The sequence below is a fragment of the Schistocerca serialis genome, chromosome 11 (genome assembly GCF_023864345.2).
Source record: "Schistocerca serialis cubense isolate TAMUIC-IGC-003099 chromosome 11, iqSchSeri2.2, whole genome shotgun sequence".
Lineage (NCBI taxonomy): Eukaryota > Metazoa > Arthropoda > Insecta > Orthoptera > Acrididae > Schistocerca > Schistocerca serialis.
In genome coordinates, this window is record NC_064648.1 from 24,040,760 (window position 1) to 24,054,749 (window position 13,990).

Genomic DNA, 13,990 nt, shown 5'->3' on the forward strand with positions numbered 1-13,990 from the left:
AATTAAATTCAAAAGGCACAATGCCTATTTAAGTACAAGAGGACTGACACTCTCACTTTCTATGATTTGAACCTCTCGTGTGAGTCCAGTTCTAGATTCCGATGATTCACTTCAGGTTTACTGTATCCCTTGGACCTTCTTATTGACGATGAAACACAGATATTGCATCGGAATTAAATTTATAACGCACATGCCGACTTAAGTAAAAGAGGACTGACATGCTCACTTTCTAAGATTTGAACATCTCCTGCGAGTCCAGTTATAGATTCCGATGCTTCACTTCAGGTTCACTGTATCCCTTGGACCTTCTTATTGACTATGAAACACAGATATTGCATCGGAATTAAATTTATAACGCACAATGCCGACTTAAGTAAAAGAGGACTGACACTCTCACTTTCTATGATTTGAACCTCTCCTGTGAGGTCAGATTTAGATTCCGATGCTTCTCTTAAGGTTTACTGTATCCCTTGGACCTTCTTATTGACAATGAAACACAGAAATAGCATCGGAATTAAATTCAAAAGGCACAATGCCGACTTAAGTACAAGAGGACTGACACTCTAACTTTCTATGATTTGAACCTCTCCTGTGAGTCCAGTCTTAGATTCCGATGCTTCACTTCAGGTTTACTGTATCCCTTGGACCTTCTTATGGACGATGAAACACAGAGTTTGCATCGGAATTTAATACAAAAGGCACAATGCCGACTTAAGTACAAGAGGACTGACATTCTAACTTTCCATGATTTGAACCTCTCCTGTGAGTCCAGTTTTAGATTCCGATGCTTTACTTATGGTTTACTGTATCCCCTGGACCTTCTTATTGACGATGACACACAGAAATTGCATCCGAATTTAATACAAAAGGCACAATGGCGACTTAAGTACATGAGGACTAACACTCTCACTTTCTATGATTTGAACCTCTCCTGTGAGTCCAGTTTTAGATTTCGAAGCTTCACTTCAAGTTTACTGTATCCTTGGACCTTCTTATGGACGATGAAACACAGAAATTGCATCCGAAATTAATACAAAAGTCACATTGGTGTCTTAAGTACAAGAGGAATGACACTCTCACTTTATATGATTTGAACCTCTCCTCTGAGTCCAGCTTTAGATTCCGATGCTTCACCTCAGATTTACTGTATCCTTTGGACCTTCTTATTGACGATGAAACACAGAAATTGCATTCGAATTTAATACAAATGGCGCAATGCCGACTTAAGTACAAGGGGACTGACACTCTCACTTTCGATGATTCGAACCTCTCCTGTGTGTCCATTTTTAGATTCCGATGCTTCACTTCAGGTTTACTGTATCCCTTGGACCTTCTAATTGACGATGAAACACAGAGTTTGCATCCGAATTTAATACAAAAGGTACAATGCCGACTTAAGTACAAGAGGACTGACACTCTCACTTTCTATGATTTGAACATCTCCTGTGAGTCCAGTTCTAGATTCCGATGATTCACTTCAGGTTTACTGTATCCCTTGGACCTTCTTATTGACGATGAAACACAGATAATGCATCGGAATTAAATTTAAAACGCACAATGCCGACGTAAGTAAAAGAGGACTGACACTCTCACTATCTATGATTTGAATCTCTCCTGTGAGTCCAGTTTTAGATTCCGATGCTTCACTTCAGGTTTACTGTATCCCTTGGACCTTCTTATTGACGATGAAACACAGAAATTGCATCCGAATTTAATACAAAAATCACAATGCCGACTTTAGTACAAGAGGACCGACAATCTCACTTTCTAAGATTTGAACATCTCCTGCGAGTCCAGTTATAGATTCCGATGCTTCACTTCAGGTTCACTGTATCCCTTGGACCTTCGTATTGACTATGAAACACAGATATTGCATCGGAATTAAATTTATAACGCACAATGCCGACTTAAGTAAAAGAGGACTGACACTCTCACTTTCTATGATTTGAACCTCTCCTGTGAGGTCAGATTTAGATTCCGATGCTTCACTTAAGGTTTACTGTATCCCTTGGACCTTCTTATTGACAATGAAACACAGAAATAGCATCGGAATTAAATTCAAAAGGCACAATGCCGACTTAAGGACAAGAGGACTGACACTCTAACTTTCTATGATTTGAACCTCTCCTGTGAGTCCAGTCTTAGATTCCGATGCTTCACTTCAGGTTTACCGTATCCCTTGGACCTTGTTATGGACGATGAAACACAGAGTTTGCATCGGAATTTAATACAAAAGGCACAATGCCGACTTAAGTACAAGAGGACTGACATTCTAACTTTCCATGATTTGAACCTCTCCTGTGAGTCCAGTTTTAGATTCCGATGCTTTACTTATGGTTTACTGTATCCCCTGGACCTTCTTATTGACGATGACACACAGAAATTGCATCCGAATTTAATACAAAAGGCACAATGGCGACTTAAGTACATGAGGAATGACACTCTCACTTTATATGATTTGAACCTCTCCTCTGAGTCCAGCTTTAGATTCCGATGCTTCACCTCAGATTTACTGTATCCTTTGGACCTTCTTATTGACGATGAAACACAGAAATTGCATTCGAATTTAATACAAATGGCACAATGCCGACTTAAGTACAAGAGGACTGACACTCTCACTTTCGATGATTCGAACCTCTCCTGTGTGTCCATTTTTAGATTCCGATGCTTCACTTCAGGTTTACTGTATCCCTTGGACCTTCTAATTGACGATGAAACACAGAGTTTGCATCCGAATTTAATACAAAAGGTACAATGCCGACTTAAGTACAAGAGGACTGACACTCTCACTTTCTATGATTTGAACATCTCCTGTGAGTCCAGTTCTAGATTCCGATGATTCACTTCAGGTCTACTGTATCCCTTGGACCTTCTTATTGACGATGAAACACAGATAATGCATCGGAATGAAATTTAAATCGCACAATGCCGACTTAAGTACAAGAGGACTGACACTCTAACTTTTTATGATTGGAACCTCTCCTGTGAGTCCAGTTTTAGATTCCGAAGCTTCACTTCAGATTTACTGTATCCCATGGACCTTCTTATTGACGAAGAAACACAGAAATTGCATCCGAATTTAATGCAAATGGCACAATGCCGACTTAAGTACAAGAGGACTGACACTCTCACTTTCTATGATTCGAACCTCTCCTGTGAGGTCAGATTAAGATTCAGATGCTTCACTTCAGGTTTACTGTATCCCTTGGACCTTCTTGTTGACGATAAAACACAGAAATCGTATCCGAATTTAATACAAATGTCACAATGACGTCTTAAGTAAAAGGGGACTGACACTCTAATATTCTATGATTTGAACCTCTCCTGCGAGTCCAGTTTTAGATTCCGATGCTTCACTTCAGGTTTACTGCATACCTTGCACCTTCTTATTGACGATGAAACACAGAAATTGCATCGGAATTAAATTCAAAAGGCACAATCCCTATTTAAGTACAAGAGGACTGACACTCTCATTTTCTATGATTTGAACCTCTCGTGTGAGGTCAGATTAAGATTCAGATGCTTCACTTCAGGTTTACTGTATCCCTTGGAACTTCTTATTGACGATGAAACCCAGAAACTGCATCCGAATTTAATACAAAAATCACAATGGCGACTTTAGTACAAGAGGACAGACAATCTCACTTTCTAAGATTTGAACATCTCCTGTGAGTCCAGTTTTAGATTCCGATGCTTCACTTCAGGTTCACTGTATCCCTTGGACCTTCTTATGGACGATGAAACACAGAGTTTGCATCGGAATATAATACAAAAGGCACAATGCCGACTTAAGTACAAAAGGACTGACATTCTAACTTTCTATGATTTGAACCTCTCCTGTGAGTCCAGTTTTAGATTCCGATGCTTTACTTATGGTTTACTGTATCCCCTGGACCTTCTTATGGACGATGAAACACAGAGTTTGCATCCGAATTTAATACAAAAGGTACAATGCCGACTTAAGTACAAGAGGACTGAATCTCTCACTTTCTATGATTTGAACATCTCCTGTGAGTCCAGTTCTAGATTCCGATGATTCACTTCAGGTTTACTGTATCCCTTGGATCTTCTTATTGACGATGAAACACAGATAATGCATCGGAATTAAATTTAAAACGCACAATGCCGACGTAAGTAAAAGAGGACTGACACTCTCACTATCTATGATTTGAATCTCTCCTGTGAGTCCAGTTTTAGATTCCGATGCTTCACTTCAGGTTTACTGTATCCCTTGGACCTTCTTATTGACAATGAAAACCAGAAATAGCATCGGAAATAAATTCAAAAGGCACAATACCGACTTAAGTACAAGAGGACTGACACTCTCACTCTCTATGATTCGAACCTCTCCTGTGAGGTCAGATTAAGATTCAGATGCTTCACTTCAGGTTTACTGTATCCCTTGGACCTTCTTGTTGACGATAAAACACATAAATCGCATCCGAATTTAATGCAAATGGCACAATGCCGTCTTAAGTAAAAGAGGACTGACACTCTAATATTCTATGATTTGAACCTCTTCTGCGAGTCCAGTTTTAGATTCCGATGCTTCACTTCAGGTTTACTGTATACCTTGCACCTTCTTATTGACGATGAAACACAGAAATTGCATCGGAATTAAATTCAAAAGGCACAATGCCGACTTAAGTACAAGAGGACTGGCACTCTCACTTTCTATGATTTGAACCTTTCGTGTGAGTCCAGTTTTACATTCCGATGCTTCACTTCAGGTTTACTGTATCCCTTGGACCTTCTAATTGACGATGAAACACAGAGTTTACATCCGAATTTAATACAAAAGGTACAATGCCGACTTAAGTACAAGAGGACTGACACTCTAACTCTCTATGATCTGCACCTCTCCTGTGAGTCCAGTTTTAGATTCCGATGCTTCACTTCAGGTTTACTCTATCCCTTGGATCTTCTTATTGACGATGAAACCCAGAAACTGCATCCGAATTTAATACAAAAATCACAATGGCGACTTTAGTACAAGAGGACAGACAATCTCACTTTCTAAGATTTGAACATCTCCTGTGAGTCCAGTTTTAGATTCCGATGCTTCACTTCATGTTCACTGTATCCTCTGGACATTCTTATTGACGATGAAACACAGATATTGCATCGGATTAAATTTATAACGCACATGCCGACTTAAGTAAAAGAGGACTGACATGCTCACTTTCTATGATTTGAACCTCTCCTGTGAGGTCAGATTTAGATTCCGATGCTTCACTTCAGGTTTACGTATCCCTTGGACCTTCTTGTTGACAATGAAACACAGAAATAGCATCGGAATTAAATTCAAAAGGCACAGTGCCGACTTAAGTACAAGAGGACTGACACTCTAACTTTCTACGATTTGAACCTCTCCTGTTAGTCCAGTTTTACAATCCGATGCGTCACTTCAGGTTAACTGTATCTTTTGGACCTTCTAATTGACGATGAAACACAGAGTTTGCATTCGAATTTAATACAAAAGGTACAATGCCGACTTAAGTACAAGAGGACTTACACTCTAACTTTCTATGATTTGCACCTCTCCTGTGAGTCCAGTTTTAGATTCCGATGCTTCACTTCAGGTTTACTGTATCCTTTGGAACTTCTTGTTGACGATGAAACACAGAAATTGCATCCAAAATTAATACAAAAATCACAATGACGGCTTAAGTACAAGAGGACAGACACTCTCACTTTCTATGATTTGAACATCTCCTGTGAGTCCAGTTCTAGATTCCGAGCTTCACTTCAGGTTTACTGTATCCCTTGGACCATCTTATTGGCAATGAAACACAGAAATAGCATTGGAATTAAATTCAAAAAGCACAATGCCGACTTAAGTACAAGAGGACTGACACTCTAACTTTTTATGATTTGAACCTCTCGTGTGAGTCCAGTTTTGGATTCCGATGCTTCACTTCAGTTTTACTGTATCCCTAGGACGTTCTTATTGACGATGAAACACAGAAATTGCATCGGAATTAAATTCAAAAGGCACAGTGCCGTCCTAAGTAAAAGACGAATAACACTCTCACTTTCTATGATTTGAACCTCTCCGGTGAGTCCAGTTTTAGATTCCGAAGCTTAACTTCAGGTTTACTGTATACCTTGCAGCTTCTTATTGACGATGAAACATAGAAATTGCATCGGAATTAAATTCAAAAGGCACAATGCCGACTTAAGTACAAGAGGACTGACACTCTAACTTTCTATGATTTGCACCTCTCCTGTGAGTCCAGTTTTAGATTCCGATGCTTCACTTCAGGGTTACTGTATCCCTTGGACCATCTTATTGATGATGAAACACAGAAATTGCATCCGAATTTAATACAAAAAACACAATGGCGACTTAAGTACAAGAGGACTGACGCTCTCACTTTCTATGATTTGAACATCTCCTATGAGTCCAGTTTTAGATTCTGACGCTTCACTTCTGGTTTACTGTATCCCTTGGACCTTCTTATTGACGATGAAACACAGATATTGCATCGGAATTAAAGTTAAAACGCACAATGCCGACTTAAGTAAATGAAGATTGACACTCTCACTTTCCATGATTTGCACCTCTCATGTGAGTCCAGTTTTAGATTCCGATGCTTCACTTCAGGTTTACTGTATCCCTTGGAACTTCTTGTTGACGATGAAACACAGAAATTGCATCCAAAATTAATACAAAAATCACAATAGCGGCTTAAGTACAAGAGGACTGACACTCTCACTTTCTATGATTTGAACATCTCCTGTGAGTCCAGTTCTAGATTCCGATGCTTCACTTCAGGTTTACTGTATCCCTTGGACCTTCTTATTGACGATGAAACACAGAGATTGCATCCGAATTTAATACAAAAGGCACAATGCCGACTTCAGTACAAGAGGACTGACACTCTAACTTTCTATGATTTGAACCTCTCCTGTGAGTCCAGTTTTAGATTCCGATGCTTCACTTCAGGTTTACTGTATCCTTTGGACCTTCTTATTGACGATGAAACACAGAAATTGCATCCGAAATTAATACAAAAGTCACAATGGTGACTTAAGTACAAGAGGACTGACACTCTCACTTTATATGATTTGAACCTCTCGTCTGAGTCCAGTTTTAGATTCCGATGCTTCACCTCAGATTTACTGTATCCCTAGGACCTTCTTATTAACGATGAAACACAGAAATTGCATCCGAATTTAATACAATTGGCGCAATGCCGACTTAAGTACAAGAGGACTGACACTCTCACTTTCTATGATTTGAACCTCTCCTGTGAGTCCAGTTTTACATTCCGATGCGTCATTTCAGGTTTACTGTATCCCTTGGACCTCCTAATTGACGATGAAACACAGAGTTTGCATCCGAATTTAATACAAAAGGTACAATGCCGACTTAAGTACAAGAGGACTGACACTCTAACTTTCTATGATTTGCACCTCTCGTCTGAGTCCAGTTTTAGATTCCGATGCTTCACCTCAGATTTACTGTATCCCTAGGACCTTCTTATTAACGATGAAACACAGAAATTGCATCCGAATTTAATACAATTGGCGCAATGCCGACTTAAGTACAAGAGGACTGACACTCTCACTTTCTATGATTCGAACCTCTCCTGTGAGTCCAGTTTTAGATTCCGATGCTTCACTTCAGGTTTACTGTACCCCTTGGACGTTCTTATTGACGATGAAACACAGAAATTGCATCGGAATTAAATTAAAAAGGCACAATGTCGACTTATGTACAAGAGGACTGACACTCTCACTTTCTATGATTTGAACCTCTCCTGTGAGTCCAGTTTTACATTCCGATGCGTCACTTCAGGTTTACTGTATCCCTTGGACCTCCTACTTGACGATGAAACACAGAGTTTGCATCCGAATTTAATACAAAAGGCACAATGCCGACTTATGTACAAGAGGACTGACACTCTAACTTTCTATGATTTGAACCTCTCCTGTGAGTCCAGTTTTAGATTCCGATGCTTCACTTCAGGTTTACTGTATCCTTTGGACCTTCTTATTGACGATGAAACACAGAAATTGCATCCGAAATTAATACAAAAGTCACAATGGTGACTTAAGTACAAGAGGACTGACACTCTCACTTTATATGATTTGAACCTCTCGTCTGAGTCCAGTTTTAGATTCCGATGCTTCACCTCAGATTTACTGTATCCCTAGGACCTTCTTATTAACGATGAAACACAGAAATTGCATCCGAATTTAATACAATTGGCGCAATGCCGACTTAAGTACAAGAGGACTGACACTCTCACTTTCTATGATTCGAACCTCTCCTGTGAGTCCAGTTTTAGATTCCGATGCTTCACTTCAGGTTTACTGTACCCCTTGGACGTTCTTATTGACGATGAAACACAGAAATTGCATCGAAATTAAATTCAAAAGGCACAGTGCCGACCTAAGTAGAAGCGGACTAACACTCTCACTTTCTATGATTTGAACCTCTCCTGTGAGTCCAGTTTTAGATTCCGAAGCTTCACTTCAGGTTTACTGTATACCTTGCAGCTTCTTATTGACGATGAAACATAGAAATTGCATCGGAATTAAATTCAAAAGGCACAATGCCGACTTAAGTACAAGAGGACTGACACTCTCACTTTCTATGATTTGAACCTCTCCTGTGAGTCCAGTTTTACATTCCGATGCGTCACTTCAGGTTTACTGTATCCCTTGGACCTCCTAATTGACGATGAAACTCAGAAATTGCATTCGAAATTAATACAAATGGCGCAATGCCGACTTAAGTACAAGAGGACTGACACTCTCACTTTCTATGATTCGAACCTCTCCTGTGAGGTCAGATTAAGATTCAGATGCTTCACTTCAGGTTTACTGTATCCCTTGGACCTTCTTGTTGACGATAAAACACAGAAATCGCATCCGAATTTAATGCAAATGGCACAATGACGTCTTAAGTAAAAGAGGACTGACACTCTAATATTCTATGATTTGAACCACTCCTGCGAGTCCAGTTTTAGATTCCGATGCTTCACTTCAGGTTTACTGCATACCTTGCACCTTCTTATTGACGATGAAACACAGAAATTGCATCGGAATTAAATTCAAATGGCACAATCCCTATTTAAGTACAAGAGGACTGACACTCTCACTTTCTATGATTTGAACCTCTCGTGTGAGTCCAGTTTTACATTCCGATGCTTCACTTCAGGTTTACTGTATCCCTTGGACCTTCTAATTGGCGATGAAACACAGGGTTTGCATCCGAATTTAATACAAAAGGTACAACGCCGACTTAAGTACAAGAGGACTGACACTCTAACTTTCTAAGATTTGAACATCTCCTGTGAGTCCAGGTTTAGATTCCGATGCTTCACTTCAGGTTCACTGTATCCCTTGGACATTCTTATTGACGATGAAACACAGATATTGCATCGGAATTAAATTTATAACGCACATGCCGACTTAAGTAAAAGAGGACTGACATTCTCACTTTCTATGATTTGAACCTCTCCTGTGAGGTCAGATTTAGATTCCGATGCTTCACTTCAGGTTTACGTGTCCCTTGGACCTTCTTATTGACAATGAAACACAGAAATAGCATCGGAATTAAATTCATAGGGCACAATGCCGACTTAAGTACAAGAGGACTGACACTATAACTTTCTATGATTTGAACGTCTCCTGTGAGTCCAGTTTTGGATTCCGATGCTTCACTTCAGGTTTACTGTATTCCTTGGACCTTCTTATTGACGATGAAACACAGAAATTGCATGCGAAATTAATACAAAAGTCACAATGGTGACTTAAGTACAAGAGGACTGACACTCTCACTTTCTATGATTTGAGCCTCTCCTGTGAGTCCAGTTTTAGTTTCCGATGCTACACCTCAGGTTTACTGTATCTCTTGGACCTTCTTATTGACGATGAAACACAGAAATTGCATCGGAATTAAATTCAAAAGGCACAATGCCGACTTAATTACAAGAGGACTGACACTCTCACTTTCTATGATTCGAACCTCTCCTGTGAGGTCAGATTAAGATTCAGATGCTTCACTTCAGGTTTACTGTATCCCTTGGAACTTCTTATTGACGATGAAATCCAGAAACTGCATCCGAATATAATACAAAAATCACATTGGCGACTTTAGCACAAGAGGACAGACAATCTCACTTTCTAAGATTTGAACGTCTCCTGTGAGTCCAGTTTTAGATTCCGATGCTTCACTTCAGGTTCACTGTATCCGTTGGACCTTCTTATGGACGATGAAACACAGAGTTTGCATCGGAATTTAATACAAAAGGCACAATGCCGACTTAAGTACAAAAGGACTGACATTCTAACTTTCTATGATTTGAACCTCTCCTGTGAGTCCAGTTTTAGAATCCGATGCTTTACTTATGGTTTACTGTATCCCCTGGACCTTCTTATGGACGATGAAACACAGAGTTTGCATCCGAATTTAATACAACATGTACAATGCCGACATAAGTACAAGAGGACTGACACTCTCACTTTCTATGATTTGAACATCTCCTATGAGTCCAGTTCTAGATTCCGATGATTCACTTCAGGTTTACTGTATCCCTTGGACCTTGTTATTGACGATGAAACACAGATAATGCATCGGTATTAAATTTAAAACGCACAATGCCGACGTAAGTAAAAGAGGACTGACACTCTCACTATCTATGATTTGAATCTCTCCTGTGAGTCCAGTTTTAGATTCCGATGCTTCACTTCAGGTTTACTCTATCCCTTGGACCTTCTTATTGACAATGAAAACCAGAAATAGCATCGGAAATAAATTCAAAAGGCACAATGCCGACTTAAGTACAAGAGGACTGACACTCTAACTTTTTATGATTGGAACCTCTCCTGTGAGTCCAGTTTTAGATTCCGAAGCTTCACTTCAGGTTTACTGTATCCCTTGGACCTTCTTATTGACGAAGAAACACAGAAATTGCATCCGAATTTAATGCAAATGGCACAATGCCGACTTAAGTACAAGAGGACTGACACTCTCACTTTCTATGATTCGAACCTCTCCTGTGAGGTCAGATTAAGATTCAGATGCTTCACTTCAGGTTTACTGTATCCCTTGGACCTTCTTGTTGACGATAAAACACAGAAATCGCATCCGAATTTAATGCAAATGGCACAATGCCGTCTTAAGTAATAGAGGACTGACACTCTAATATTCTATGATTTGAACCTCTTCTGCGAGTCCAGTTTTAGATTCCGATGCTTCACTTCAGGTTTACTGTATACCTTGCACCTTCTTATTGACGATGACACAGAAATTGCATCGGAATTAAATTCAAAAGGCACAATGCCGACTTAAGTACAAGAGGACTGACACTCTCACTTTCTATGATTTGAACCTCTCGTGTGAGTCCAGTTTTACATTCCGATGCTTCACTTCAGGTTTACTGTATCCCTTGGACTTTCTAATTGACGATGAAACACAGAGTTTACATCCGAATTTAATACAAAAGGTACAATGCCGACTTAAGTACAAGAGGACTGACACTCTAACTCACTATGATTTGCACCTCTCCTGTGAGTCCAGTTTTAGATTCCGATGCTTCACTTCAGGTTTACTCTATCCCTTGGATCTTCTTATTGACGATGAAACCCAGAAACTGGATCCGAATTTAATACAAAAATCACAATGGCGACTTTAGTACAAGAGGACAGACAATCTCACTTTCTAAGATTTGAACATCTCCTGTGAGTCCAGTTTTAGATTCCGATGCTTCACTTCAGGTTCACTGTATCCCTTGGACATTCTTATTGACGATGAAACACAGATATTGCATCGGAATAAAATTTATAACGCACATGCCGACTTAAGTAAAAGAGGACTGACATGCTCACTTTCTATGATTTGAACCTCTCCTGTGAGGTCAGATTTAGATTCCGATGCTTCACTTCAGGTTTACGTATCCCTTGGACCTTCTTATTGACAATGAAACACAGAAATACCATCGGAATTAAATTCAAAAGGCACAATGCCGACTTAAGTACAAGAGGTCTGACACTCTAACTTTCTATGATTTGAACCTCTCCTGTGAGTCCAGTTTTAGATTCCGATGCTTCACTTCAGGTTTACTGTATCCCTTGGACCTTCTTATTGACGATGACACACAGAAATTGCATCCGAATTTAATACAAAAGTCACAATGGCGACTAAAGTACAAGAGGACTGACACTCTCACTTTCTTTGATTTGAACCTCTCCTGTGAGTCCAGTTTTAGATTCCGATGCTTCACTTCAGGTTTATTGTATCCCTTGGACCTTCTTATTGACGATGAATCACAGAAATATCATCCGAAATTAATATAAAAGTCACAATGGTGCCATAAGTACAAGAGGACTGACACTCTCACTTCATATTATTTGAACCTCTCCTCTGAGTCCAGTTTTAGATTCCGATGCTTCACCTCAGATTTACAGTATCCCTTGGACCTTCTTGTTGACGATGAAACACAGAAATTGCATCCGAATTTAATACAAATGGCACAATGCCGACTTAAGTACAAGAGGACTGACACTCTCACTTTCTATGATTTGAACCTCTCGTGTGAGGTCAGATTTAGATTCTGATGCTTCACTTCAGGTTTACTGTATCCCTTGGACCTTCTTGTTGACGATAAAACACAGAAATCGCATCCGAATTTAATACAAATGGCACAATGCCGTCTTAAGTAAAAGAGGACTGACACTCTAATATTCTATGATTTGAACCTCTCCTGCGAGTCCAGTTTTAGATTCCGATGCTTCACTTCAGGTTTACTGTATACCTTGCACCTTCTTATTGACGATGAAACACAGAAATTGCATCGGAATTGAATTCAAAGGGCACAATGTCGACTTAAGTACAAGAGGACTGACACTCTCACTTTCTATGATTTGAACCTCTCGTGTGAGTCTAGTTTTAGATTCCGATGGTTCAATTCAGGTTTACTGTATCCCTTGGACCATCTAATTGACGATGAAACACAGAGTTTGCATCCGAATGTAATACAAAAGGTACAATGCCGACTTAAGTACAAGAGGACTGACACTCTAACTTTCTATGATTTGCACCTCTCCTGTGAGTCCAGTTTTAAATTCCGATGCTTCACTTCAGCTTTACTATATCCCTTGGACCTTCTTATTCACGATGAAACACAGAAATTGCATCCGAATTTAATACAAAAATCACAATGGCGACTTTAGTACAAGAGGACCGACAATCTCACTTTGTAAGATTTGAACATCTCCTGTGAGTCCAGTTTTAGATTCCGGTGCTTCACTACAGGTTCACTGTATCCCTTGGACCTTCTTATTGGCGATGAAACACAGATATGGCATCGGAATTAAATTTAAAACGCACAATGCTGACTTAAGTAAAAGAGGACCGACAATCTCACTTTCTATGATTTGAACATCTCCTGTGAGTCCAGTTCTAGATTCCGAGCTTCACTTCAGGTTTACTGTATCCCTTGGACCATCTTATTGACAATGAAACACAGAAATAGCATTGGAATTAAATTCAAAAAGCACAATGCCGACTTAAGTACAAGAGGACTGACACTCTAACTTTTTATGATTTGAACCTCTCGTGTGAGTCCAGTTTTGGATTCCGATGCTTCACTTCAGTTTTGCTGTATCCCTAGGACGTTCTTATTGACGATGAAACACAGAAATTGCATCGGAATTAAATTCAAAAGGCACAGTGCCGTCCTAAGTAAAAGACGAATAACACTCTCACTTTCTATGATTTGAACCTCTCCTGTGAGTCCAGTTTTAGATTCCGAAGCTTCACTTCAGGTTTACTGTATACCTTGCAACTTCTTATTGACGATGAAACATAGAAATTGCATCGGAATTAAATTCAAAAGGCACAATGCCGACTTAAGTACAAGAGGACTGACACTCTCACTTTCTATGATTTGAACCTCTCCTGTGAGTCCAGTTTTACATTCCGATGCGTCACTTCAGGTTTACTGTATCCCTTGGACCTCCTAATTGACGATGA